The sequence below is a fragment of the Globicephala melas genome, chromosome 18 (assembly GCF_963455315.2).
Source record: "Globicephala melas chromosome 18, mGloMel1.2, whole genome shotgun sequence".
Lineage (NCBI taxonomy): Eukaryota > Metazoa > Chordata > Mammalia > Artiodactyla > Delphinidae > Globicephala > Globicephala melas.
Genome location: NC_083331.1, coordinates 8,805,789 through 8,832,198, shown reverse-complemented (window position 1 = coordinate 8,832,198; position 26,410 = coordinate 8,805,789). Strand labels below are relative to the sequence as shown.

General features: G+C 38.1%; 1 protein-coding gene and 1 pseudogene across 6 annotated transcripts in view; one reads left to right on the top strand and one right to left on the bottom strand.

Annotated features, from left to right (window-relative positions):
* PDS5B (PDS5 cohesin associated factor B) overlaps positions 1 to 26,410 on the bottom strand; it is a 195,411-nt gene that overhangs the window by 161,488 nt on the left and 7,513 nt on the right. The gene's annotated exons all lie outside the window — the stretch shown is intronic.
* On the top strand, positions 3,088 to 3,837 carry LOC115866724 (small ribosomal subunit protein eS6-like; annotated as a pseudogene).

Here is a 26,410-nt window from a genome sequence, read left to right as displayed (position 1 = left end):
TCATGGGGATGTAAGTGCAGCATGGTGACTATAATTAATAATACTGCATTGTATATTTGAAATTTGCTAAGAGAGTAAATCTTAAAAAGTTCTTTCCAGGGCTTCCCTGGTGGCGCAGTAGTTGAGAGTCCACCTGCCGATGCAGGGGACACGGGCTCATGCCCTGGTCCAGGAAGATCCCACATGCCGCGAGCAGCTGGGCCCGTGAGCCATGGCCGCTGAGGCTGCGTGTCCGGAGCCTGTGCTCCGCAACGGGAGAGGCCACAACAGTGAGAGACCCGCGTACCACAAAAAAAAAAAAAAAAAAGTTATTTCCATAAAAAAAAAAATGTGTAGGTGTGGTGATAGATGTTAACTATAACTAGACTTATTGTGGTGATCATTTCACAATATATACAAATACCAAATCATTATGCTGTACACCTGAAACTAATATGGTATATATCAATCATATCTCAATTTTTTAAACATTTTTTTAAAGATTTTTTTAATGTGGACCATTTTTAAAGTCTTTATTGAATTTGTTACAATATTGCTTCTGTTTTATGTTTTGTTCTTTTGGCGACAAGGTATGTGGGATCCTAGCTCCCTGACCAGGGATTGGACCTGCACCCCCTGCACTGTAAGGCAAAGTCCCAACCACTGGACCGCCAGGGAAGTCTCAATTTTTTAAACATTTTAACTTTACTAAGTAGCCCTTATCGTCCATTAATTCCCCATATATTTAACTTTCCACAGTTTGCCACCCTTTGAAACTCAATGTCCTTTTCCTTCATCTTGTCAGTTCTCTAAAAATGCATTGCTCTTTTGTCAGTCTAATTTGTAGGGTCCCAGCCAATGAATTTAGGATGGATAGAGGAAACAGATTTTTTCCTCCTATACAAGAAATTAGTAAAAGTCAGATTTTTATTCACGTATGTATGTATAGGAGTTCACAGAAAACTGTGACTCAAGGAGACATTTAAAATCTGAGGCTTATATGGCATCTTAATAGGAGATGGGCATTGATAGGAAAACAAATGACTTTTTGAAAAGATAAGTGGGCCCTGACAAGAACAAATGGGAGACAGGGAAGTTTTGTGACAATGTCTGTTTAGGTGTGGTGTGGAGACTTCTCATCTCCAGTGATAAGAGTCAGTCTTCCATGGCTGCTCCAGGAAGGGTATTTATGACAGTTGAGTTCTTTGGGGAAGCTATGCTTTTAGGCAGATAAAGAGATTTCAGGAACTCAAATGCCTTCTTCTCAAAATAATTTTTATGCCATGATAGCTTATTCTGGACCCCTTCAAGTGTCAAGACTATAGCAACAGAGGAGAGAGACTGGGCTCAACTCTGAATACAACAAGGATAAGTGGGGATTTATATAACAAAAACAAAAAACGTTCGCGCTTCAAAGGGTAACATCAAGAAAGTGTAACAGCTACCAACAGAATGAGAGAAAATTTATGTAAATCATATACATATCTGCTAAGGGGCTTGTATCTAGAGTATACAAAGAACTATCACAACTCAATTTCAAAATGGCAAAGGATCTGAATAGTTTTCCAAAGATACACAAGTGGTTAATACATACATGAAAAGTTGCTCAACATCATTAACCATCAGGAAATGCAAATCAAAACCACAATGAGATACCAGCTCACACCCACTAGGATGGCTATAATCAAAAAGACAGACAATAACAAGTGTGGGCAAAGATGTAGAGAAATTAAAACCTTCATACACTGATGGCAGGAATGTAAAATGGTGCTGTAGCTTTGGCTTTTCCTCAAACAGTTAAACCAAGTTAACATATGATCCAGCAGAAATAAAAACATGTCTGCACATAAACTTTTACACGAATGCTCATTATAGTATTACTCATAATAGCTAAAGTGAAAACAACCCAAATACCCATCAACTAATGAATGGATAAAATATAGTCTAGCCATATAATGGAATATTTGGCAATAACAAGAAATGAAGTACTGACATATACCGCAACACAGATGAACTTTGGCAACATTAAGTTAAAGACACCAATTACAAGGGACCAAATATTAAATGATTCCACTAATATGAAATGTACAGAATAGGCAGATCTATAGAGACAGAAAGCAGATTAGTGGTTGCAGAGGGGAGGGGAAGGGAGATGAGACGTTAGGGGGTGTTGGCTAAAAGGTGTGGGTTTCTTTGCGGGATAATGAAATATTCTAAAATTGACTGTGGTAACAGATGCACGACTCTAAATATACTAAACCACTGAGCTGTACACTAAAGTAGTGAACTGTATTGTATGTGAATTATATCCAAAAAAGGATGTTTAAAAACACCAATGGGGGGCTTCCCTGGTGGCGCAGGGGTTGAGAGTCCGCCTGCCGATGCAGGGGACATGGGTTTGTGCCCCGGTCTGGGAAGATCTCACATGCCGCGGAGTGGCTGGGCCCGTGAGCCATGGCCGCTGAGCCTGCACGTCCGGAGCCTGTGCTCCGCAGCGGGAGAGGCCACAGCAGTGAGAGACCCGCGTACCGCAAAAAGAAAAAAAAAAAAAAAAAACACCAATGGGATAAAAGCTATAATAAATCATATACCAATCCAGGGAAGAATCAGGAGTCTGAAAGTATGTAGTAGGGATAAGGAAACCTTCCCTGAAAAATCACACGAGCTAAATCTTTAAAAAGATGTGCAAAGTGTGCCAACAGAACAAACATACGCAGAGGATTTCACGTGAAATTAAAAGCACACGCAGATGCACAGACATGTAAGAGAATGTAACAGTCCTGGATGATTTCACACAGCAGAAGTCAGAAATTCTGTTGCAAAGTAACTAAAAATTCTGCTGGAGAGGGAAGCAGACACAGATTCATCAAGAGCCCTGAACGCTCAACTTTATTTTTTCTTGCAAGCAATGTGAAGTTAACATTTTAACCAAACGAATAAAATCATCAAATGTTTTTTACATAAACTATCTTGACAGTCCCTGGAGAATGGATTGGGAAAAGGTAAGAACGGAGTTAAGAGACTGATTAGGAGGCTTCTAAACTAATTTAAGAAAAAAATGATGAGCTCTTTTTTTGCAGAACCTCAGAGCTGGTCAGCTGCTTCAGGATGAAACTGAACATCTCTTTCCCAGCCACTAGATGCCAGAAACTCACTGAAGTGGACGATGAATGCAAACTTTGTACCTTTTATGAGAAGCGTATGGCCACAGAAGTTGCTGCTAATGCTCTGGGTAAAGAATGGAAGTGTTATGCGGTCAGAATCATTGGTGGGAATGACAAACAAGGTTTCCCATGAATCAGGGTGTCTTCACCCATGGCTGTGTCCATCTGCTACTAAGGGGCAGTCCTGTTACAGACCAAGGAAGACTGGAGAAAGAAAGTGCAAATCTGTTCAGGGTTGCATTGTGGACACCAGTCTAAGTGCTTTCAACTTGGTCATTATTTAAAAAAAAAAAAAAAAAAAAGGGAGAGAAGGATATTCCTGAAGTCACTGATACTACTGCGCCTCGCCGACTTGGGACGAAAATCGCTAAAATTCACAAACTTTTCAATCTCTCTAGAGAAGATCATGTCCACCAGTGTGTTGTGAGAAAGCCCCTAAACAAAGAGGGTAAGTAACCTAAGACCAAGGCACACAAGATTCAGTGTTTGTTATTCCACGTGTTCTGCAACACAAACATCAGCATATTGCTCTGAAGGAACAGTGTACCAAGAAAAATAAAGAAAGGCTGCAGAATATGCTAAACCTTTGGCCAAGAGAATGAAGGAGGCCAAAGAAAAATGCCAGGAAGAGACTACCAAGAAAGGGAGGCTGTCCTCTCTGAAAGCTTCTACCTCTGAGTCCAGTCAAAAATAAGATGTTCTAAGAGTAACAAATAAATAAGGTCAGATAAAAAAAAAGAGAAGAATTTGCACTAAACCAAAAGCAATAAGCATAAAGGAAAAGAGTGTGAGAAATAACAGAAATAGTAAATTTAATAACTGGAGAGAGAAAAATGAAAAACCAATTAAGTAATGAAACTTAGGAGTGAGGTCAAACTTCAGATGTTGATTTGAGAGTAACCAACATTAAACAGAAGCCACAGAAATGAATGACATTGTGCAAGAAAAGCTCAGAAAAGGAGAAAAAAAACAAAGTACCATGGAATAGTTTTTCCTCAAATTGAAATGTCCCCATATAACCAAATCACATCAGTAAAATCCATAATTACTCTATTAGGAAACTAACCGTAAAGATTAATACTACTTCATGAAAAAATTAGATGGCTCTAAAAAGAAAAGGGTGATAACTTCAGCCTCATTTAATATTTTCAATAAGAAAGGCTTTTAAAGGTTTGGACTAAAGGCAGCATAGTGTAATAAGAAGAAGAAAAGGAATAACATATAGAGTACCTACCTAGCCTGTGCTTGTAGTTCTAAACAATGTATATTAATTCATTTAATCCTCACCAACAATGGTGGGACGTAAGCAATCTCCTTTCCTAAAAAGTGAGGCACAAAGAGGTTAAGTAATGTGTCCAAGGCTGAAAGCCTAGTAAGGTCTGGGACAAGGACTCTAACAGTTCCAGAGCCCCCATGTTTTACCACTGTACTGGCTCTCAAAGGCCAGTATTAGGTTTTCAAAGCAAAAACAAAAAACCTTGGCTCAACGTTGGGTCTACCACCAACCTTGGCATACTGGTAACTTAAGCAATTCAGTCTGTCTCCTCAGCTATAAGAAGGAAATCATGACAGCATCACAGGATTATTATGAGTATTTTAGTCATGAATATAGAACACCTAATCATTACAAGTAATAATAATAAACATTTACTGAGCACATATTGGCATATATTAAGGCACTACCAGAGACACTTTACACAGTTTACTTTACCTAATCTTCAAAATTGTCTCAAAAAGAATCGTTACTCTCCTAGCCATTTTTACAGGTTAGGGAACAGATTCAAAGGGATGAAGAGACTTGTGCATCATCATGTTGTATGGTAAAATGCTTATACAATGGCCCCAATTCTCCATCCCTCCTAGTACCCACACCCCTAGCAATGTGACACTGCAGCTCCTCCCATCAAGAGGTAGAGCTCATTTCCCCACATCTTGAATCTTGTCTGGCCTCATGACTTGCCTTGAACCAACAGAACGTGGCAGAAGTGATGTTGTGCCAGTTCTAAATGCAGACCTCAAGAGACCTTGCTTGTTTCTACTACCTCTCTAAGAATCCTGCCACCACCATGTGAAGAAGTCCAGACTTGCCTGATAAATGATGAGAGCCTCGGTCACCCTCCATCATCCAGCAGAGAGTCAGCCAACAGCCAGAAATGTGAGAAGCCACCATAGACTAGCCAGCTTCCCGACAATCTGCCAGGTGACCACCGATGTTATGAGTTATCCTAGATGAAATCTGCCAAATCTAGCCCAAGTGATCAGAACCATCCACGTGATCTACAGATTCATGAGTAATAACACACACTCATTTTAAGCCACTGAAATTGCGGGGACGGTGGGGGAGGGGCTGTTGTTACAAAGCCATAGTTAACAGAAATTCATGGTAAGCAGAAGAGCTGGAATTTAAAGCCAGGTGGTCTGACTCCAGGCTCACCCTCCTCCTTCTAGTTTCAGAGTAGATATGACAAGCAACGTTACTGTAGTATTTTCATTTGTGAAAATGAAGTCATTTATGTTCACTCTTCTATATTCTTTAAAATTAACTTATAAAAACTCAAAATAGTAAATGTAATTCTTATTTCCTCCTTTAGGTAAACAAAAAATCCAAGAAGTATATCAGATCTAAATTCAAAACTTGGGACTTTACTGGCGGTCCAGTGGTTAAGACTCCATGCTTCCAATGCAGGGGGCGTAGGTTCGATCCCTGGTCAGGGAACTAAGATCCCACATGCCGTGTGGCCAAAAAAACAAACAAAAAAACACACAGATTCAAACTCAACTGCTACCAACCACCTGCCCATTATTAAATATGGGATAATAAAAACGAAAAAACTATATGCACGTTCTGAATATATTTACACTTCTTTCAAAGTAAATATTTCATATAGGGTATCCCTACTAACTCCACAAGTATCGTGAAATGTACTATATTAATTTGTATTAACTCATTCTCACTCTAAACAGATTTACTTTGCTTCCCAATTCACTGACACATACAACACACCACATCACTTACCCACCTATATCCATCTATGCCCATATAGTCCCTTTGGAAGATCTTAGTTTCCACCAAGGGATGCAGAAATGATTCCATTAAACTGGAAATTCAGACTGCCACCCAGCCACTTTGGGTTATTCGTGCCAATGAATCAACAGACAAAGAAGGGGGTTACAGAACCAACTAGGGTTCTCATCTCACAATCAAGGGGAAGTCAGGTTGCTACCACACAAGAGGGGCTAACAGAAAGTATGTCTGGAATGCAGAAGTTCCCCTAGGAGGCCACTTAGTATTTCCATGTACTGTGATTAAAGTCAGTGGAAACAATCCAGGCAGGACTGCTAATGACCCAGACCCTTAAGGAATGAAGATTTAGGTCACCCCATCAAGCAAGAAACCACAACCAGCTGAGGTATTGCCAAGAACAGAGGGACTGTGGAATGACAGCAGAAGATAATTATAGACAGCAACTACAACCACATGACTAGTTGCAGAAATAAATATTCTAATGAGTAGTTTTTCTTTTTATGATATAAAAAATTTGTATATATATTAACAAACTTATTTCTTATCTCCCTTTCTACAACCATCTGATAGTAGCTAATCTCATATCTCCACATTTAAGTTACAGGATATTAAGTAGAAAATGTGACACAGGTAGAAAAAAAATTGGTACCTAGACACAGGTAGAAAAAAAATTAACCCACCTATGGATAAAGGGATTTTGTATCCTCTCTTAAGGAGGGCATTTGTATGTTATCAGGTGAACAAAGGATAGCTGCATTATGTTCACCAAAAGTATACTTTTGTAATTGTCTTTATTTATAAGGTAAATATGATAAAAAGAGGTGTGCACTGGTGCCGTGGTGACAAGTGATGGTCTGTGATGGCTTTTTACCTTAGCCGGGTTGCAACTACACTTTCCCAAACACGATTCATTCCCTGCATGGTTGTGGGTTAGGGTTGGCCTCAAAAAGAAAAAAAAAAAAAATTCCCATGAGATTAGAAGACAAACGTAAAGCAGCCACCAGGTTCAGAATGTAAACCTAAAGTCAGGTGTTACTGCAGTAATCACACAGTGTCATGGAACTTTGGGCTCATTGGCATGGGGCAGCAATTGAGCCTACAGCTCATTCAGCTCCTGTCAGAGCTCCACCTTTGCTTTTCCAAATAATACTGGGGCAGGTTTGTGTGCAGCTCCATGGTGAGGTGTGCCACACCTACTGCAGATTACCTACATCATCAAGGTTGAAGGTTACCTACATCATCAAGGTTGCAGGTGTGGAAGCAGTGAGAGCCATGAAAGTTCAAGTTTGGGCTCATAGGTTCTAACTTATTGCTAAAAGTTCTTTGCAGGTTCCAGTCTAACCTTCCTCCCCCTGCTTCATGTCCATGTTCCCTTTCCAACTACTAGCCCTGCTAACTTCAAGCCTAGCAGCAGATTCAGGTGTGTATAACTAGTTCCTACAATTGGTAAAAACCAATCACAACAATAATCTTACTTCTCTAATCAAACGCTAACTGACAAAGACAGAAATGTTATTGAGAGTTTGACTACTGTAGAAAGAGCTAAAGGTATCCACATGCCTCTTATCTACTTCTTATAACACTAAATTAAAGATAAAAACTCAGGGGCTTCCCTGGGGGCGCAGTGGTTAAGAATCCTCCTGCCAATGCAGTAGACATGGGTTTGAGCCCTGGTCCGGGAAGATCCCACATGCTGCGGAGCAACTAAGTCCATATGCCACAACTACTGAGCCTGCGTTCTAGAGGCTTCGAGCCACAGCTACTGAAGCCCATGCGCCTAGAGCCTGGGTTCCGCAACAAGAGAAGCCACTGCAATGAGAAGTCTGCACACTGCAATGAAAAGTAGCCCCCACTCGCCGCAACTAGAGAAAGCCTGCACACAGCAACGAAGACCCAATGCAGCCAAAAATAAATAAGTTTATACAAGAAAAAAAAAGTCAAATAGCACATATTCGGGTTATAATATACCTCATTTACCTTCCATCAGCAAAAATATTTAAGAATTTACCTGAAGTATGTTAGGTTTGAACACACTTACTTTCTAAATTTATTTATTTTTATTGATTTGTTTTCGGCTGCGTTGGGTCTTCGTTGCTGTGCCCGGGCTTTCTCTGGTTGTTGTGAGTGGGGGCCACGTTGCAGTGTGCAGGCTTCTCATTGCAGTGGCTTCTCTTGTTGCAGAGCACGGGCTCTAGGCGCAAAGACTTCAATACTTGTGGCATGTGGGCTAAGTAGTTGTGGCTCGCAGGCTGTAGAGCACAGGCTCAGTAGTGTGGCACACAGGCTTAGTTGCTCCGCGGCATGTGGGATCTTTCCGGACCAGGGCTCAAACCCGTGTCCCCTGCATTGGCAGGCGGATTCTGAACCACTGCGCCCCCAGGGAAGCCCTGCACTTACTTTCTACAGAAGCCAGTACAAATTTTAAAATCTGTCTCTTACTAAATTATATTTACATTAAAACAACAAAATAACCTTGTTCAATTTCAAGAAAACAATTAAAAATCAACACATCTTAAAATATAGACTGTATTAGACTATATTAATGTTAACCTTAGACTTATGCTAAGCGCACAAGACAATCAATTTATTAGATGTATGTGCCATCTTTACAATCAACGCATCCAGTTCCCTCTTGGACACACTTTCTTTTTAAATATATTTTGCTTAAAAGTCAGAGCCATAAAGTCCAATTTTTGTAGAATGATTCTAAAAGGCCCCCCGGACCAGAGCTAGTCCTAGAGGACCAGAGCTCTTCCTAGATAACGATTTAAACATAAACAGATGTCCAACAGGCCTATCATGAAAATGAATTTTGAGACAGAAGCAGCTGAGACAAACATTTACATTTTACTACTTTTTTCCATAGAGTAGAAATACCAAGAAAAGTAAAAGTCAAAGACAGGTGAAAAACAACATTTTCTTCCAGTATTATCTGGTCGCATGTGTCTCACTATCTATCAGAGGCTGGCGCTAATAAAGGGGAAAAGAAACGGCAGTAGAAATATGGCTATCCCTTTCACCAATCTTTATAAGCATTCTTTAACTCTAGGCTTTTCACTAAATAATTACCTACTTAAATCAAATACATGTAATTGAATTAATAGGGAGTTTCTGGGGCCCTGAACAAAGATGGCGGAGTAGAAGGACGTGCTCTCACTCCCTCTTGTGAGAACACCAGAATCACAACTACCTGCTGGACAATCATCAACAGGAAGACACTGGAACTCATCAGAAAAGATACCTCACATCCAAAGACAAAGGAGAAGCCACAATGCGATGGTAGGGGGGGCGCAATCACAGCAAAATCAAATCCCATAACTGGTGGGTGGGTGACTCACAGACTGGAGAACACTTATACCACAGAAGTCCACCCACTGGACTGAAGGTTCTGAGCCCCACGTCAGGCTTCCCAACCTGGAGGTCCAGCAACGGGAGGAGGAATTCCTAGTGAATCAGACTTTGAAGGCTAGAGGGATGTGATTGCAGGACTTCGACAGAACTGGGGAAAACAGAGACTCCACTCTTGGAGGGCACACACAAAGTAGTGTGCACATCGGGACCCAGGGGAAGGAGCAGTGACCCCAGGGGAGACTGAACCAGACGTACCTGCTAGTGTTGGAGGGTCTCCTGCAGAGGCGGGTGGTGGCTGTGGCTCACCATGGGGACAAGGACACTGGCAGCAGAAGTTCTGGGAAGTACTCCTTGGTGTGAGCCCTCCCAGAGTCTGCCATTAGCCCCACCAAACAGCCCAGGTAGACTCCAGTGTTGGGCTGCCTCAGGCAAAACAACTGACAGGGAGGGAACCCAGCCCCACCCATCATCAGTCAATCAGATTAAAGTTTACTGAGCTCTGTCCACAAGAGCAACAGTCAGCTCTACCTACCAGGTCCGATGGAGAAATCAAAAGCTTTACAGACAAGCTTTATGGACAAGCAAAAGCTAAGAGAATTCAGCACCACCAAACCAGCTCTACAGCAAATGCTAAAGGAACTTCTCTAAGTGGGAAACACAAGAAAAGAAAAGGACCTACAAAAACAAGTGCAAAACATTTAAGAAAATGGTCACAGGAACATACATATCGATAACTACCTTAAACGTGAATGGATTAAATGTTCCAACCAAAAGACACAGGCTTGCTGAATGGATACAAAAACAAGACCCATAGATATGCTGTCTACAACAGACCCACTTCAGACCTAAGGACACATACAGACTGAAAGTGAGGGAATGGAAAAAGATATTCCATGCAAATGGAAATCAAAAGAAAGCTGGAGTAGCAATACAAACATTAGATAAAATAATCTTTAAAACAAAGAATGTTACAAGAGGCAAGGAAGGACACTACATAATGAACAAGGGATCAAATCAAGAAGAAGATATAACAATTATAAATATATATGCAACCAACATAGGAGCACCTCAGTACATAAGGCACCTGCTAACAGCTATAAGAGAGGAAATCGAGAGCAACACAATAATAGTGGGGGACTTTAATACCTCACTTACACCAATGGACAGATCATCCAAAATGAAAATAAATAAGGAAACAGAAGCTTTAAATGACACAATAGACCAAATAGATTTAACTGATATTCATAGGACATTCCACCCCAAAACAGCAGATTACACTTCCTTCTCAAGGGCGCACGGAACGTTCTCCAGGACAGATCACATCTTGGGTCACAAATCAAGCCTCAGTAAATTTAAGAAAATTGAAATCATATCAAGCATCTTTTCTGACCACAATGCTATGAGACTAGAAATGAATTACATGGGAAAAAACGCAAAAAACACAAACAGATGGAGGCTAAACAATATGTTACTAAAGAGCCAAGAGATCAGTAAACAAATCAAAGAGGAAATCAAAAAATACCTGGAACAAATGACAATGAAAATATGACGATCCAAAACCTATGGGATGCAGCAAAGCAGTTCTAAAAGGGAAGTTTATAGCTATGCAAGCCCACCTCAAGAAACAAGAAAAATCTCCAATAAATAATCTAACCTTACACCTAAAGGAACTAGAGAAAGAAGAACAAACAAAACCCGAAGTTAGCAGAAGGAAAGAAATCATAAAGACCAGGGCAGAAATAAATGAAATAGAAACAAAGAAAACAGTAGCAAAGATCAATAAAACTAAAAGCTGGTTCTTTGAAAAGATAAACAAAATTGATAAATCATTAGTCAGACTCATCAGGAAAGAGGACTCAAACCAATAAAATTAGAAATGAAAAAGGAGAAGTTACAACAGACACCACAGAAATACAAAGCATCCTAAGAGACTACTACAAGCAACTCTATGCCAATAAAATAGACAACCTGGAAGAAATGGACAAATTCGTAGAAAGGTATAACCTTCCAAGACTGAACCAGGAAGAAATAGAAAATATGAACAGACCAACCACAAGTAATGAAATTGAAACTGTGATTAAAAATCTTCCAACAAACAGAAGTCCACGACCAGATGGCATCAGAGGTGAATTCTATCAAACATTTAGAGAAGAGCTAACACCCATCTTTCTCAAACTCTTTCAAAAAACTGTGGAGGAAGGAACACTCCCATACTCATTCTATGAGGCCACCATCACCCTGATACCAAAACCAGACAAAAATACTACAAAAAAAGAAAATTACAGACCAATATCACTGATGAACATAGATGCAAAAATCCTCAACAAAATACTAGCTAACAGAAACCAGCAACACATTAAAAGGATCATACACCATGATCAAGTAGGATTTATCCCAGGGATGCAAGGATTCTTCAATATGTGCAAATAAATCAATGTGACACACCATATTAACAAACTGAATAAAAACCATATGACCTCAACAGATGCAGAAAAAGCTTTTGACAAAATTCAACACCCATTTATCATAAAAACTCTACAGAGAGTGGGCATAGAGGGAACCTACCTCAACATAATAAAGGCCATATACAACAAACCCACAGGAAACATCATTCTCAATGGTGAAAAACTGAAAGCATTTCCTCTAAGATCAGGAACAAGACAAGGATGTCCACTCTCACCACTATTATTCAACAGAGTTTTGGAAGTCCTAGCCATGGCAATCAGAGAAGAAAAAGAAATAAAAGTAATACAAACTGGAAGAAGTGAAACTGTCACTGTTTGCAGATGACACGATACTACACATAGAGAATCCTAAACAAGCCATCAGAAAACTACTAGAGTTAATCAATGAATTTGGTAAAGTTGCAGGATACAAAACTAATGCACAGAAATCTCTTGCATTCCTATACACTAATGATGAAAACTCTGAAAGAGAAACTAAGGAAACATTCCCATTTACCACTGCAACAAGAAAAATAAAATACCTAGGAATAAACCTAACCAAGGAGACAAAAGACCTGTATGCAGAAAACTATAAGACACTGATGAAAGAAATTAAAGATGATACCAACAGATGGAGAGATATACCATGTTCTTGGATCGGAAAAATCAATATTGTGAAAATGACTATACTACCCAAAGCAATCTACAGATTCAATGCAATCCCTATCAAATTACCAATGGTATTTTTTACAGAACTAGAACAAAAAATCTCAAAATTTGTATGGAGACACAGAAGACCCCAAATAGCCCAAGCAGTCTTGAGGGAAAAAAACGGAGCTGGAGGAATCATACTCCCTGACTTCAGACTATATTACAAAGCTACAGAAATCAAGACAATATGGTACTGGCACAAAAACAGAAACACAGATCAATGGAACAAGATAGAAATCCCAGAGATAAACCCACAAACCTAAGGTCAACTAATCTATGACAAAGAAGGCAAGGATATACAATGAAGAAAAGACAGTCTCTTCAATAAGTGGTGCTGGGAAAACTGGACAGCTACATGTAAAAGAATGAAATTAGAACACTCCCTAATACCATACACAGAAATAAACTCAATATGGATTCGAGACATAAATGTAAGACTGGACACTGTAAAACTCTTAGAGGAAAACATAGGAAGAACACTCTTTGACATACATCACAGCAAGATCTTTTTAGATCCACCTCCTAGAGTAATGGAAATAAAAACAAAAATAAACAAATGGGACCTAATAAAACTTCAAAGCTTTTGCACAGCAAAGGAAACCATAATCAAGACGAAAAGACAACCCTCAGAATGGGAGAAAATATTTGCAAATGAATCAACAGACAAAGGATTAATCTCCAAAATATATAAACAGCTCATTCAGCTCAATATTAAAAAATAAACAACCCAATCCAAAAATGGGCAGAAGATCTAAATAGACATTTCTCCAAAGAAGACATACAGATGGCCAAGAAGCACATGAAAAGTTGCTCAACATCACTAATTATTAGAGAAATGCAAATCAAAACTACAATGAGGTATCACTGCACACCAGTTAGAATGGCCATCATCAGAAAATCTACAAACAACAAATGCTGGAGAGAGTGTGGAGAAAAGGGAACCCTCTTGCACTGTTTGTGGGAATGTAAATTGATACAACCACTATGGAGAACAGTATGGAAATCCCTTAAAAAACTAAAAATAGAATTACCATATGATCCAGCAATCTTATTACTGGGCATATAACCAGAGAAAACCATAATTCAAAAAGACACATGCACCCCAATGTGCACTGCAGCACTATTTACAATAGCCAGGTCATGGAAGCAACCTAAACGCCCATCGACAGATGAATGGATAAAGAAGTTGTAGTACATATATACAATGGAATATTACTCAGCCATAAAAAGGAACGAAATTGGGTCATTTGTTGAGAGTGGATGGATTTACAGACTGCCATACAGAGTGAAGTTAAGTCAGAAAGAGAAAAACAAATATCGTATATTAACGCATATATGTGAAACCTAGAAAAATGGTACAGATGAACCAGTTTGCAGGGCAGAAATTGAGACACAGATGTAGAGAACAAACGTATGGACACCAAGGGGGGAAAGCCGTGGGGGGGTGGCGGGGGTGGTGGTGGTGTGATGAATTGGGAGATTGGGATTGACCTGTATACATTGATGTGTACAAAACTGATGTCTAGGGCTTCCCTGGTGGCGCAGTGGTTGAGAGTCCACCTGCCGTTGCAGGGGACACGGGTTCGTGCCCCGGTCCGGGAAGATTCCACATGCCACGGAGCAGCTGGGCCCATGAGCCATGGCCGCTGAGCCCCCGCGTCCGGAGCCTTTGCTCCACAATGGGAGAGGCCACAACAGTGAGAGGCCCGCATACCGCAAAACTGACAGCTAACGAAACTGCTGTATAAAAAATAAATAAAATTCAAAAATTTTAAAAAAGAAAATATAGAGTTCTGTCTTATTCTAAAAATGTGTAAGCCTGACACAAGGTGTGTGTTAAGTTAGCAATTGTACTTAAAGGGCCAGTTTGAAATGAATGAAAATCAGCCTGAAGAGTTCTAATAATGGTGGAGTAGTTTTTGTCAACTCATTAAATTAATGCTTCCACAGATAGCAATTATAAAAAACAAATAAAAGCTGTGGATAAAACACTTTTAAGAATGACTTGAAGGCAGAACAAACCATCAACAGCGGGAAGAAATTGGAAATTTGACCAGTGAAAGAAGGGAAGTACACTGGAAAAGGTTCAAATTTACACAGCTTTTCCCCTGAGGGCATTCCTAGTCTGCAATAGCATGGGCTACTAGAACTCAAGCAGAAAGTTGCAGTTTTATTAAGTTCATGGCCACAAAGTGGCTAGAAATAGAGGACAAATTCAGGAAAGGAGTGAGTCACAGCAGCAGAAGCCTCAAAAACTAATATAAACTTCAAATTCTTCACTGAGCCCTGAGGTGAGTATGCTCAGGGAAGATTTCAAGGAGCTCAATGGAAAACAACTGGAAATCTACAAGAACTCATCAGCGATCTCAGCTGCTGCCCACTGGAGAGGAGACATGAGCCTGTCCAAGTTACAAGGGCTTAAAAAACACCTCAGGCTTTCTACAGCCCCATCTTAAAGACCAAGCCTCCACAAGTTCAAGGTGATCAACCAGTTATTTAACTATACTCATCAGAAGATAAAGAGAATTTAGAGATATATCACCCACAACGTCCCCTCTACAATTAAAATTTTCTAGACATGAAAAGCAGCAGGGAAGTGTGACCTACTGTCAAGAATGAAAATAAAACAATAAATGGAAAAAAACAATGAAATAATTCAAAGGAAGAAATTAACAAGCAAAGACTTTAAAGAAGCTACTATAAATTTGTTCAAGGACTTAATGGGAAACATGGTCACAATGGGGAATCTCAGCAGATAATTGGAAATAGTTAAAAAATGAAATACTAGAACTGAAGAGTATGTTACTTCAAAGTGGGCTTAGAGATATCTGCACCACCATGTTCACTGCAACATTACTCACAACAGCCAAGACATGGAAACAACCTAAATATCCATCAATGGATGAATGAATAAACAAGATATAATATTCAAGAGAATATTCACCACAATAAAGGAGATACTGTCATTTGCAACAACATGGATGAACCTTGAGGACATTATGCTAAGTGAAATAAATCAGAGAAAGATAAATGCTGTATGATCTCACTTATATATGGAATCTAAAAAGGTGAACTCATATAAACAGAGAGTGGACAAGGGCTGAGGGGGGTGGGGGGAATGGGGAGATTTTTGTTAAAGAGCATAAACTTTCAGTTATAAGATAAATTAAGTTCTGGGACTCTAGTGTACAGCATGGTAACTATAGTTAACAATACTGTATTGTGTACTTAAAAGCTGCTAAGAGAGTAAATCTTAAATATTCTCACCACACACACAAAGTAATGTTAACTGTGTGAGATGACAGATGTGTTACCCCACCTTATTGCAGTAATCATTTAACAGTGCATACATGTATCAGATCATCACACCATACACCTTAAACTTATACAATGTTGCTTATCAATTATATCTCAATGAAACTGGAAAATAAGTAAATAAATAAATGGGGGGTGGGGAATGGGCTTGACAGCATATTAGAAGCAAAATTAAAAAAAATCAGTGACCTTGAAGACAAATCAGTAGAAATTATTCAATCTGAAGAACTGAGGGCAAAAGATTGAGAAAAAAAATTAAAAATAACAAACTCACAGACCTATATTACATTTTTAAGCAAAAGAACAAGAATCTCAGAAGGAGAAGAGAGAATGGAGCAGAAAAAGCATTTTGAAAAATGGCTAAAAATTGGTGAAAAAACCAATCTGCAAATCCAATGAGCTCAACTCTAAGCAGAATAACAAAAAAAAAAAAAAGAAGAAAAAAGAACACATCAAAGTGCTGAAAATTAAAGACGCAAAGGAGACCAGAAGACAATTAAGAAGAACCTTTAAGTCAACCAGAATCTATGTCCAACAAAAATATTCTTGAAAAATAAGAGTAAGCATATATATATATATATATATATATATATAAAAATACATACACTTACTCTATCTGGGTGTGTGTGTACATGTACACACGTAAGCTGAAAACTTTAATCACTAGACCGGGACATTACGCAATGTTAAAGGAAACTCAAGCTGAAGGGAAATGACATCAGGCGAAACTTAGATCTACACAAATAAAGAAAATCCGAAACAACTATGTAGTTATATACAAAACACTCTCTTGTTTCTCTCCTTAAATTCTTTAAAAGGCAACTGACTATTTAAAGCAAAAACAGCATTGTGTTGAAGCAAAAATTAACACACCAATAGCAAAAAGATTAAATGTAATTATGCTTTTTAAGGTTCTTTCATTTTACATCAGGTGGCATAATGTTAATGCTAAATGAACTTTAAAAGTTAATCGTGAATACTGTAATCCCTAGAGCAGCCACTTATACAAAGCAGTACAGTTTAAAAAGCCCATTAAAGATCTAAAATATTTTTCAAAATTTGACCAACATAAAAGAAGGCAATAAGAGAAGGAAGAAAGGAGACAAACTGACAAAACACAGAGCAAAATGGGAGAATTAAACTTACCCGTATAAATAACATTAAATGTAAAGTTAACAAGTCCTCCACTCAGAGACACAGTTTATTAGATATATTTACTATTAAAAGAAGGGAGGGAGGAAGGAAGGGAGGAAGGAAGGGAAGAAGGAAGGGAAGAAGGAGAGAAGGAAACCCATTAAATACATGCTGTCTATAAGAGACACACTTTAAAAACAAAGACACAATCACATTAAACATATAATAAAAAATTATACACCATAAATATAAATAGTAAACATAAGGGAACTGGTATAAGTAAACTAAAGTCAGAAAAAATTATCTTCAGTAAGAGAATTATCAAAGGTAAAAAGGTCAACTCATCCAGAAGGCATAACAATCCTAAATGGGAATGTATCTAATATCAGAGCTTGAGGGGAAAACTACATGGAGGAAATACATGAAGCAAAAGCTGAAAAAGTTACAGGAAGAAATGAACAAATGCACAGGTATATTTGGAAACTTTAATACCCCTCTCTCAGCAACTGAAATGGATAAAAAACAATCCACAGGCATATAAATCAGAGGTCAGCAAACTGCAGGACCTCTGCCCATCTTTGTAAATGAAGTTTTATTATAACACTGCCATGCCCATTCATTTACATATTGCCACGGCTGCTTTTTGCACTACAAGGGCAAAGTAGTTAAAACAGAAACAGTATAATTCACAAAACCTGAACTATTGTCTATACAGCCCTTTGCAGGACATTTTCTGACCTCAGATATAGGTGATTTAAAGAACACTACTAACCAACTTAATTGTATGAGACTATATACTACACCATACAATATGTCTCACATTTCAAAAGACAGAAATCTTACAGAGTATGTTCTGTGACTACAAAAGAATTACATAAAAAATCAATTTCAATAAGCTATCCAGGAAAACCCAAAATATTTGAAAATTAAGCAACACACTTCTAAAAAAATCCATGAGTCAAAGAAGAAATCACAAAGGAAATTAGAAAATATTTTGAACTGAAAATGAAAATACAACATATAAAAATGTGGGGGAAATTATAAATTTAAGTGCTTATATTTAAAAACAAAGTCTTAAATTTAAATATCGAAATTCCCTAATTAAATACCTAAATTTCCAGCTTAAGAAGCCAGGGAATAAAAAGAACAAATTAAACCAATTGAAAATAAGAGTGAAGGAAATTATCAAGATAAGCACAAAAGTCAATTAAATTATTGAAACCAAAAGCTGTGGAAAGAAAACTGCTAAACCTGTAGCAAGAATGACCAAGGAAAGAAGAGTGTAAAGAGGGGTCACTACAGATCCTACAGACATAAAAAGGATCACAAGGGAAAATTACACTGTTTCTGCCAAAAGGCTTGATAACTTAAATGAGACAGATATACTGCTTGGGGGGAGAAAGACAAAACAGAAAATCCATATAACCATATATTTACCAAAGAAACAAAACCTGTTACCAAAAATCTTCCCGCACGCACAAAAAAACCTCCATGCCTAGATGGTTACCAAACGTTAAAGAAATTATATCAATCATATACAAACTATTTCTGAAAACAGAAGAGGAAACATTTCTTGGTTTCAGAAGGCTAGTCTGACCATGCTATTAGAAGGCATTACAAGAAATGGCAATCATAGACCAATATTCCCCCTGAACACAGACACTTAAATCCTCAACAAAATATCAGCTGACCAAATTCAGAAACAGATAAAAGGACAATACATCATGACCAAATGAGATTAACCCAAGATTGCAAAATTGGTTTAACTTACAAAAATCAATAAATATAATTCACCATAATAACAGAATAAAGCATAAAATCCATAGTCGTCTCAATAAATACAAAAAGGGGGGGACATCTGGCAAAATTCAACACCCATCCATAATTTAAAAATTAAAATCTCACTAAACTGGGAATAGAAGGGAACACGCTCCATCTGATTTCTTTTAATCTACAAAAAAATCACTGCTGACATTCTACTTAACGTTAAAACACAATGTTTTCCCCTTAAGATGTGGAATAAAACAAGAATATCCATTCCCACCATCTCTTCAACATTAAATTGAAAATGCTAGACAGTGCAATAAAGTAACACAAAGAAATAAAAAGCTTATAAAGATGGGAGAAAAAAGAACAAAACTGTCTTATTCACAGATATGATTGTTTTTGTAGAGAAAATCCTAAATCTACAAAAAAACTATTGGAACTAAATGAATTTCAGCAAAGTCAAAGAATACACACACAATTTTTAAGACAACTACTGTATCTGGATATATTATCAGAAAAAAATAAAAAAATAAAATTTAGAAAATAGCATCAAAAAGAAAAATCTTTAGGAATAAATTAACTGCAAGATCTCTATGGAGAACATTAAAATGTTACTTTACATTGTATGTATATATGTTAATATGTTAACAAAATCATATTACATAATTGACATAGTAACATAACATTAATACGGAAAAACCTACTTCGTTGAGCTGGCGTAAAGATCTTGCACAGATACATAGATACATAAATATAAATTTGTTTATAGTACGTATCAAAAAAAATGACCTAAATAAAAGGAGAGGTGAACAACTGTACTAATAATCTACTGCTGTGTAATAAACTACTCCAAAACTTCAGCAGTTGAAAATAACATTTATTTTCTCACACAGTTTCTAAGGGTCAGGAATCCAGGAGCAGCTTAGCTGGTGTGTCTGGCTCAAGGGTCTCTCATGAGGTTGCAAACTGTAGTGAGGTCTACACTCAACTGAAGGCCTGAGGATCCACTCAAGGCTACTAGCAGAAGGCCTCAATTCTTTGTCATGTAGATGTCTGGAGACAATATTCCACTGGTCTCTTGCATTTCTTTCTGCACATCTTGCAACTGAGGATCTCACTGCCCTTTGTTCCAGATTAACTTCCCAAAGGTGTTTATAAAGTGAACAGTTGTGGAAGATAAAGTCTCCTCCAGAGCAAAGAACAGGTATGCTTACCGCCCATTAAAAAAATATCCAGGTTCCCTATGTTCGGAATTCCTCTCTTGTAATGCAAGCACTGCATGTACAGTTGTCATCTGACCCTCTTCATATCAAGTGTGATTTGGAGCTTGAGGAACTGGTGCAAAAATGCTGAAAGTACCCTGGCTACTACTATAGCTGTGACAATAACCTGTCTTTCGACGCAGACCCAAGAGTCTCATGTCTTCTATCAGCATCCATGAAACTGCAGTAGCCTAATTTGTTAGCTTGCAAGTAGGGTAAAATCTCAGCTCCTTCACAGGCTTGACAATGGGCCTCTCTACAACATGGCAGCTGTTTTCTCCTAGAGTGACTGATGAGAGAGAGAAAGACTAATACACAAGCCACTGTGCCTTTTACAACCTAATTTCAGAAGTGACTTCAACTATATTATATTGGTTACACAGACCAACCCTAATATAATGTGCAAGGTGACTACAAAAGGATACAAATACAACCAGGCAGAGATCAATGGGAAGCATGTTAAAGGCTGACTACCAAATTCCATATTGTTATAGGTCAGTTCTCCCTAAATATTTTATAGAGAAACACAATCCCCATCAAAATCCCAAAAGGTTCTTTTTTTTTCTGTAGAAACTGACAAACTGATTTTAAAATTTATATGGAAACACAAAGGAACTAGACTGGACAAACAATATTAGAGGTTTCACACTATTTGATTCCAAGACTTAAGGTGATAGAGACAGTATGATACTAGCATAGCAGAAACAATTAGATCAAAGAAACAAGAAAGTCCAGAAACAGATCCATACATATATGTGTTCAAACATTCCTGGACAGGGCTTCCCTGGTGGCACAGTGGTTGAGAATCTGCCTGCCAATGCAGGGGACACGGGTTCGAGCCCTGGTCTGGGAAGAACCCACATGCCGCGGAGCAACTAAGCCTGTGAGCCACAACTACTGAGCCTGGGTGTCTGGAGCTTGTGCTCCGCAATGAGAGGCCGCGACAGTGAGAGGCCCACGCACCGTGATGAAGAGTGGCCCCCGTTCGCCGCAACTAGAGAAAGCCCACACACAGAAACGAAGACCCAACACAGCCAAAAATAAATAAATAAACAAATAAATAAAAACATTCCTGGACAAAAACACAAAGGCAGTCCAGTGCAGAAAAGAAAACAAAATTTTTCAAACAATGGTGTTGGGACTGGATAAATGCATTTGTAAAAATGAACCTCAATACCTATGAAACTTGTAAAAGAAAACAAGGGAAATTATTTCAAGACTTGGGAGTAGGCAAAAGCTTCTTAAAACTCAAATCTATTAAAGAAAAAAATTGATTAATTGAACTTCGTCAAAATTAAAAACTTTCGCTTATCGAAATACACTGTTAAGGAAAACAAAAACTTACAAACTGGGAGAAAATACTCTCAATGCATTGATGTGACAAAAAACATATCCAGACTATATTAAGAATTCTTACACATCAATAATAAAAAGATAACCAATTTTTTTTAATGTGCAAAAAACAGGGATATTCCACAAAAGAAAATACACTAATTATTGACAATTGTCAATAACCATATGAAACATCATTAGGTCGCAAGGAAATCCAAAATAACACAAGATACCATTTCACTTCCACTAAATAGCTAAAATTTAACAAATGATTATCCAAATGCTGGCAAGGATGTAGAGCAACTAGAACTAACACAGAGTCACAGTGAGAGTATGTAAGAGAAAACTAAAAAACTACACAGCAGTTTTTTATATAGTAAAACACACAACTGCCTGTGAACCAGCAATTTCAATCCTAGGCATTTACTCAAGAGAAATGAAAACACATGTTTGCAAGAAGATCCCTGCAGGCCTTATTCTTAACAACAAGAAACTGGAAACAACTCAAATATCCATCAACAGAAGAAAAGATAAGCTCTGGTATATTCATCTAACAAAATACTACTCAGCAATAAAAAGAACTCTGACACATCCAACCTCATAGATGCATCTGGAAATATATGTTAAGCAGAAGAAGCTAGATGCAAAAAAGCACACACTGTATGATGACCAAACAAAATAATCTACATTGTTAGAAATCACAGTGCTTGGGAGAGAGGAGAACGGAATGGAAAGGGCAACCATTAAACTTTCTGGGGTGATGAGAATGTTCTTTATCATCTTTTGGTTATCAGTTACACGGGTATAACTGTCACAACTAAAAGTGAACAGCTAAAATCTGTACATTTTATTGTATTTAATTTACATCTCAATATAAATAAATTAAAAAAAATTTTAAAAATAAATTTGAGCTCATAGTATTAATTTTCCATTTTTTCTTTGTCTTGGGTTGTCCACATATATACTTAGTGTATATATATATATATATATACACACACATTTATGGGTTATCCGTAATTGTTACTCATCTACTATGTGCCAAACATGATGCTTGCTTTACAAAATAACTGTTAAGTTCATGCCTCAAGAGGATAACAATCTAAAGCAAGGAAATACACGATAACAATACACAATGTGAGGGTTTACATTATAAAGATATACACAGGGAGGACTTCCCTGGTGGCGCAGTGGTTAAGAATCCTCCTGCCAATGCAGGGGACACAGGTTCGAGCCTTGGTCCGAGAAGATCCCACATGTCATGGAGCAACTAAGCCCTCGAGCCACAACTACTGAACCTGTGCTCTAGAGCCCTCGAGCCACAATTACTGAGCCCGTGCCTAGAGCCCATGCTCCGCAACAAAGAGAAGCCACCACAGTGAGAAGCCCATGCACCCCAATGAAGACCCAACACAGCCAAAAATAAAAATTAATTAATTAAAAAAAGAAAGATATACACAGGGACTTGTGAGAAGGAGAAAAGGGCACCATACACTGCCTGAAAGAAGAGTTAGGTAACAGAAAAGCCTTTTCGTTAGGTGAAGGATGAAAAGCAGGACTTCGGACATGCAGACAAGCAGGAATGGATCATTATAAGCAGAGAAATACCACGTGCAAAGACACAGAGGCAAAGAGTCTAAAACAACAGGGAGCTAGGAGCAGTTCAGTGTTTTTGGAGTTTGGAGAACCTATGGAAAAAAGGGAAATGCCAGCAAGGTAGGTAGGTACCATTCTAATGTTAAGGCATTTGCATTATAGAGGCAGTGAAGAGCCACTGAACAGCTTTAAGCAAGGGAAGGACACATACAAATCTGCAACTACAAGTATCACTCTGCTAACACTGTGAGAAAAAGCCTAAAAGAGAGTGAAAAATGGAAGCAGAGCTACCTGTAAGAAGGCACCTGCAACAAGCAAGTCATGTTTCCTTTTAGTAAACCAATCGCCACACATGGACTGAAGAGAAATTCAAGAACCCCCAAAATGGACAGGAAAATGAGTGAAAATTAAAATCAGAGTGTTCACAGAAAAAAAAAGAATGATCAAAATGGCCCAAACAAAGGATACTCATCTTCACTCATAAGAGAAATGTAATGACATAAATCACAGCAAGATCCTTTCTGACCCACCTCCTAGAGAAATGGAAATAAAAGCAAAAATAAACAAATGGGACCTAATGAAACTTAAAAGCTTTTGCACAGCCAAGGAAACCATAAACAAGACGAAAAGACAATCCACAGAATGGGAGAAAATATTTGCAAATGAAGCAACTGACAAAGGACTAATCGCCAAAATTTACAAGCAGCTCATGCAGCTCAATGTCAAAAAAACAAACAACCCAATCCAAAAATGGGCAGAAAACTTAAATAGACATTTCTCCAAAGAAGGTATACAGATTGCCAACAAACACATGAAAGGATGCTCAATATCACTAATCATTAGAGAAATGCAAATCAAAACTACAATGAGGTATCACCACACACCGGTCAGAATGGCCATCATCAAAATGTCTACAAACAGTAAATGCTGGAGAGGGTGTGGAGAAAAGGGAACCCTCTAGCACTGTTGGTGGGAATGTAAACTGATACAGCCACTATGGAGAACAGTATGGAGGTTCCTTAATAAACTAAAAATAAAACTACCATATGATCCAGCAATCCCACTCCTGGCCATATAACCTGAGAAAACCATAATTCAAAAAGAGTCATGTACCACCATGTTCACTGAAGCACTATTTACAATAGCCAGGACATGGAAGCAACCCAAGTGTCCACTGACAGACAAATGGATAAAGAAGCTGTGGCCCATATATACAATGGAATATTACTCAACCATAAAAAGAAATGAAATTGAGTTATTTGTATTGAGGTGGATGGACCTAGAGTCTGTCCTGTCATACAGAGTGAAGTAAGTCAGAAAGAGAAAAACAAATACCATATGCTAACATATATATGGAATCTAAAAAAAAAAATGGTTATGAAGAACCTAGGGACAGGACAGGAATAATGACGCAGATGTAGAGAATGGACTTGAGGACACGGGGAGGGGGAAGGGTAAGCTGGGAAGAAGTGAGAGAGTGGCACTGACATATATACACAACCAAATGTAAAATAGATAGCTAGTGGGAAGCAGTCGCACAGGGAGATCAGCTCCGTGCTCTGTGACCACCTAGAGGGGTGGGATAGGGAGAGTGAGAGGGAGACGCAAGAGGGAGGGGATATGGGGATATATGTATATGTATAGCTGATTCACTTTGATAAACAGCAAAAACTAACACACCATTGTAAAGCAATTATACTCCAATAAAGATGTTTTAAAAAAAAAAGAGAGAAATGTAAATTAAAACTACACTGAGGTACCATTTTTCACCTATCATATTGGCAAAAATCCAAAAAGTATCATTGTATGCTGTTGCGGCAAGGCTATAGGAAAACAACTACTCTCATGTATACATTACTGTGACAACCCTCACAAAGGACAACGGAACTATATCTATCAAAATTATATCCTACAACCCTCATGAAGGACAACTTAACAGTATCTATCAAAATTGTATCCGCTTTATTCTTTGACCCAACAATTCCACTTCTAGGAAGTTAATCTACAGACACACTTGCATGTGTACAAGATGATATATGTACAAGGTTGTTCATGCAGTATTTTTATAATAGCAAGAACTGGAAACAATTTAACTGTCCATCAGTGGGCTAGTTAAATTACGGTCCATAAATGAACACTCTGCAGCTGTTGAGAAAGAGAGCACACATACTAGAACTTTATATACTAATACAGAAAGATCTCCAGGGTATACTGTTAAGTGACATAAATAAATAAATAAAAGGCAACATTTCCAACATTAGTGTAAAACATGTGTTGGGGTGAGGGGAGGCATGGGGTGGGATACATATACTTGTACAGCGTTGTATTTTTTAAACCCCCAGAAGGATATATAAAAAACCCAATAATACTAGTAAGCTATTGTAGAGGAGTCTGGGAACTTTACAGATGAGGAAGGGTATGGAAAAGAGACTTTTTTCTCTTTTTGGTTTTTTACTTTTGAAGTATTACTGTGCAGATAGTGTTAAAAAAAAAAAACAACTTTGAACTACTGTATCAGAATCAACAGGCTTTGTTAACTCATTTGATTTGAGAAGTAAAGGAGACAGAGAGATCAAGATGACACCCAAGTTGCTGACTTGATGACAAACCCAGCCATTCAACTTAAAAAAAAAATTGTATTAACCAATGCAGATGTTAAAGGATAAAGGAAGGCAGCTCAGTTTTGGACATGTACTGGAAGTGTTGTGTCTGATGGCATATGAGAAAAAGATAGGAAATTGAGAAGAAACGTTAGGGATATGGCTGTTAATAGAAGCCTTGGAGGAAAAAAAGGGAAAACATTTTATATGAGCCTAATTTACCTAGGAATTATTTATTCTGTAAACCCAATTAACCCAGAAAATAAAACTAAAAAGGCAACTAACTCAAAGTGACAGCATAAGGCCACACAATCGTACCCTTTTCTCACAGACACCAGGCTCTCACTAAAAGCTTATTTATTTGTTACATTTAGATAACTTCCCAAGTTCACAACAGATTAGAAACATCAAAAAAGGGTGCGGGTGAGAATTCCCCAGCTGTCCAGTGGTTAGGACTTGGTGCTTTCACTGCCGAGGGCCCGGGTTGGATCCCTGGTCCAGGAACTAAGGTCCCTCAAGCCTCGAGGTGTGGCAAAAAGTAAATAAATAATTTTTTTTTTAAAAAGGGTGCAGGTGGAGCTACCAGAGGCAACCATTTGGCAGCAGCATGAGGCAGCAAAAAAAAAAAGATGAGAATACCACCAATACCTCAAAAAAGCACAGCATTCTTCAAGTGCTCTTCACAGAGCCAGAGTACCATATTTTATCATCTAAGACTTGGCCAAAATGGTCC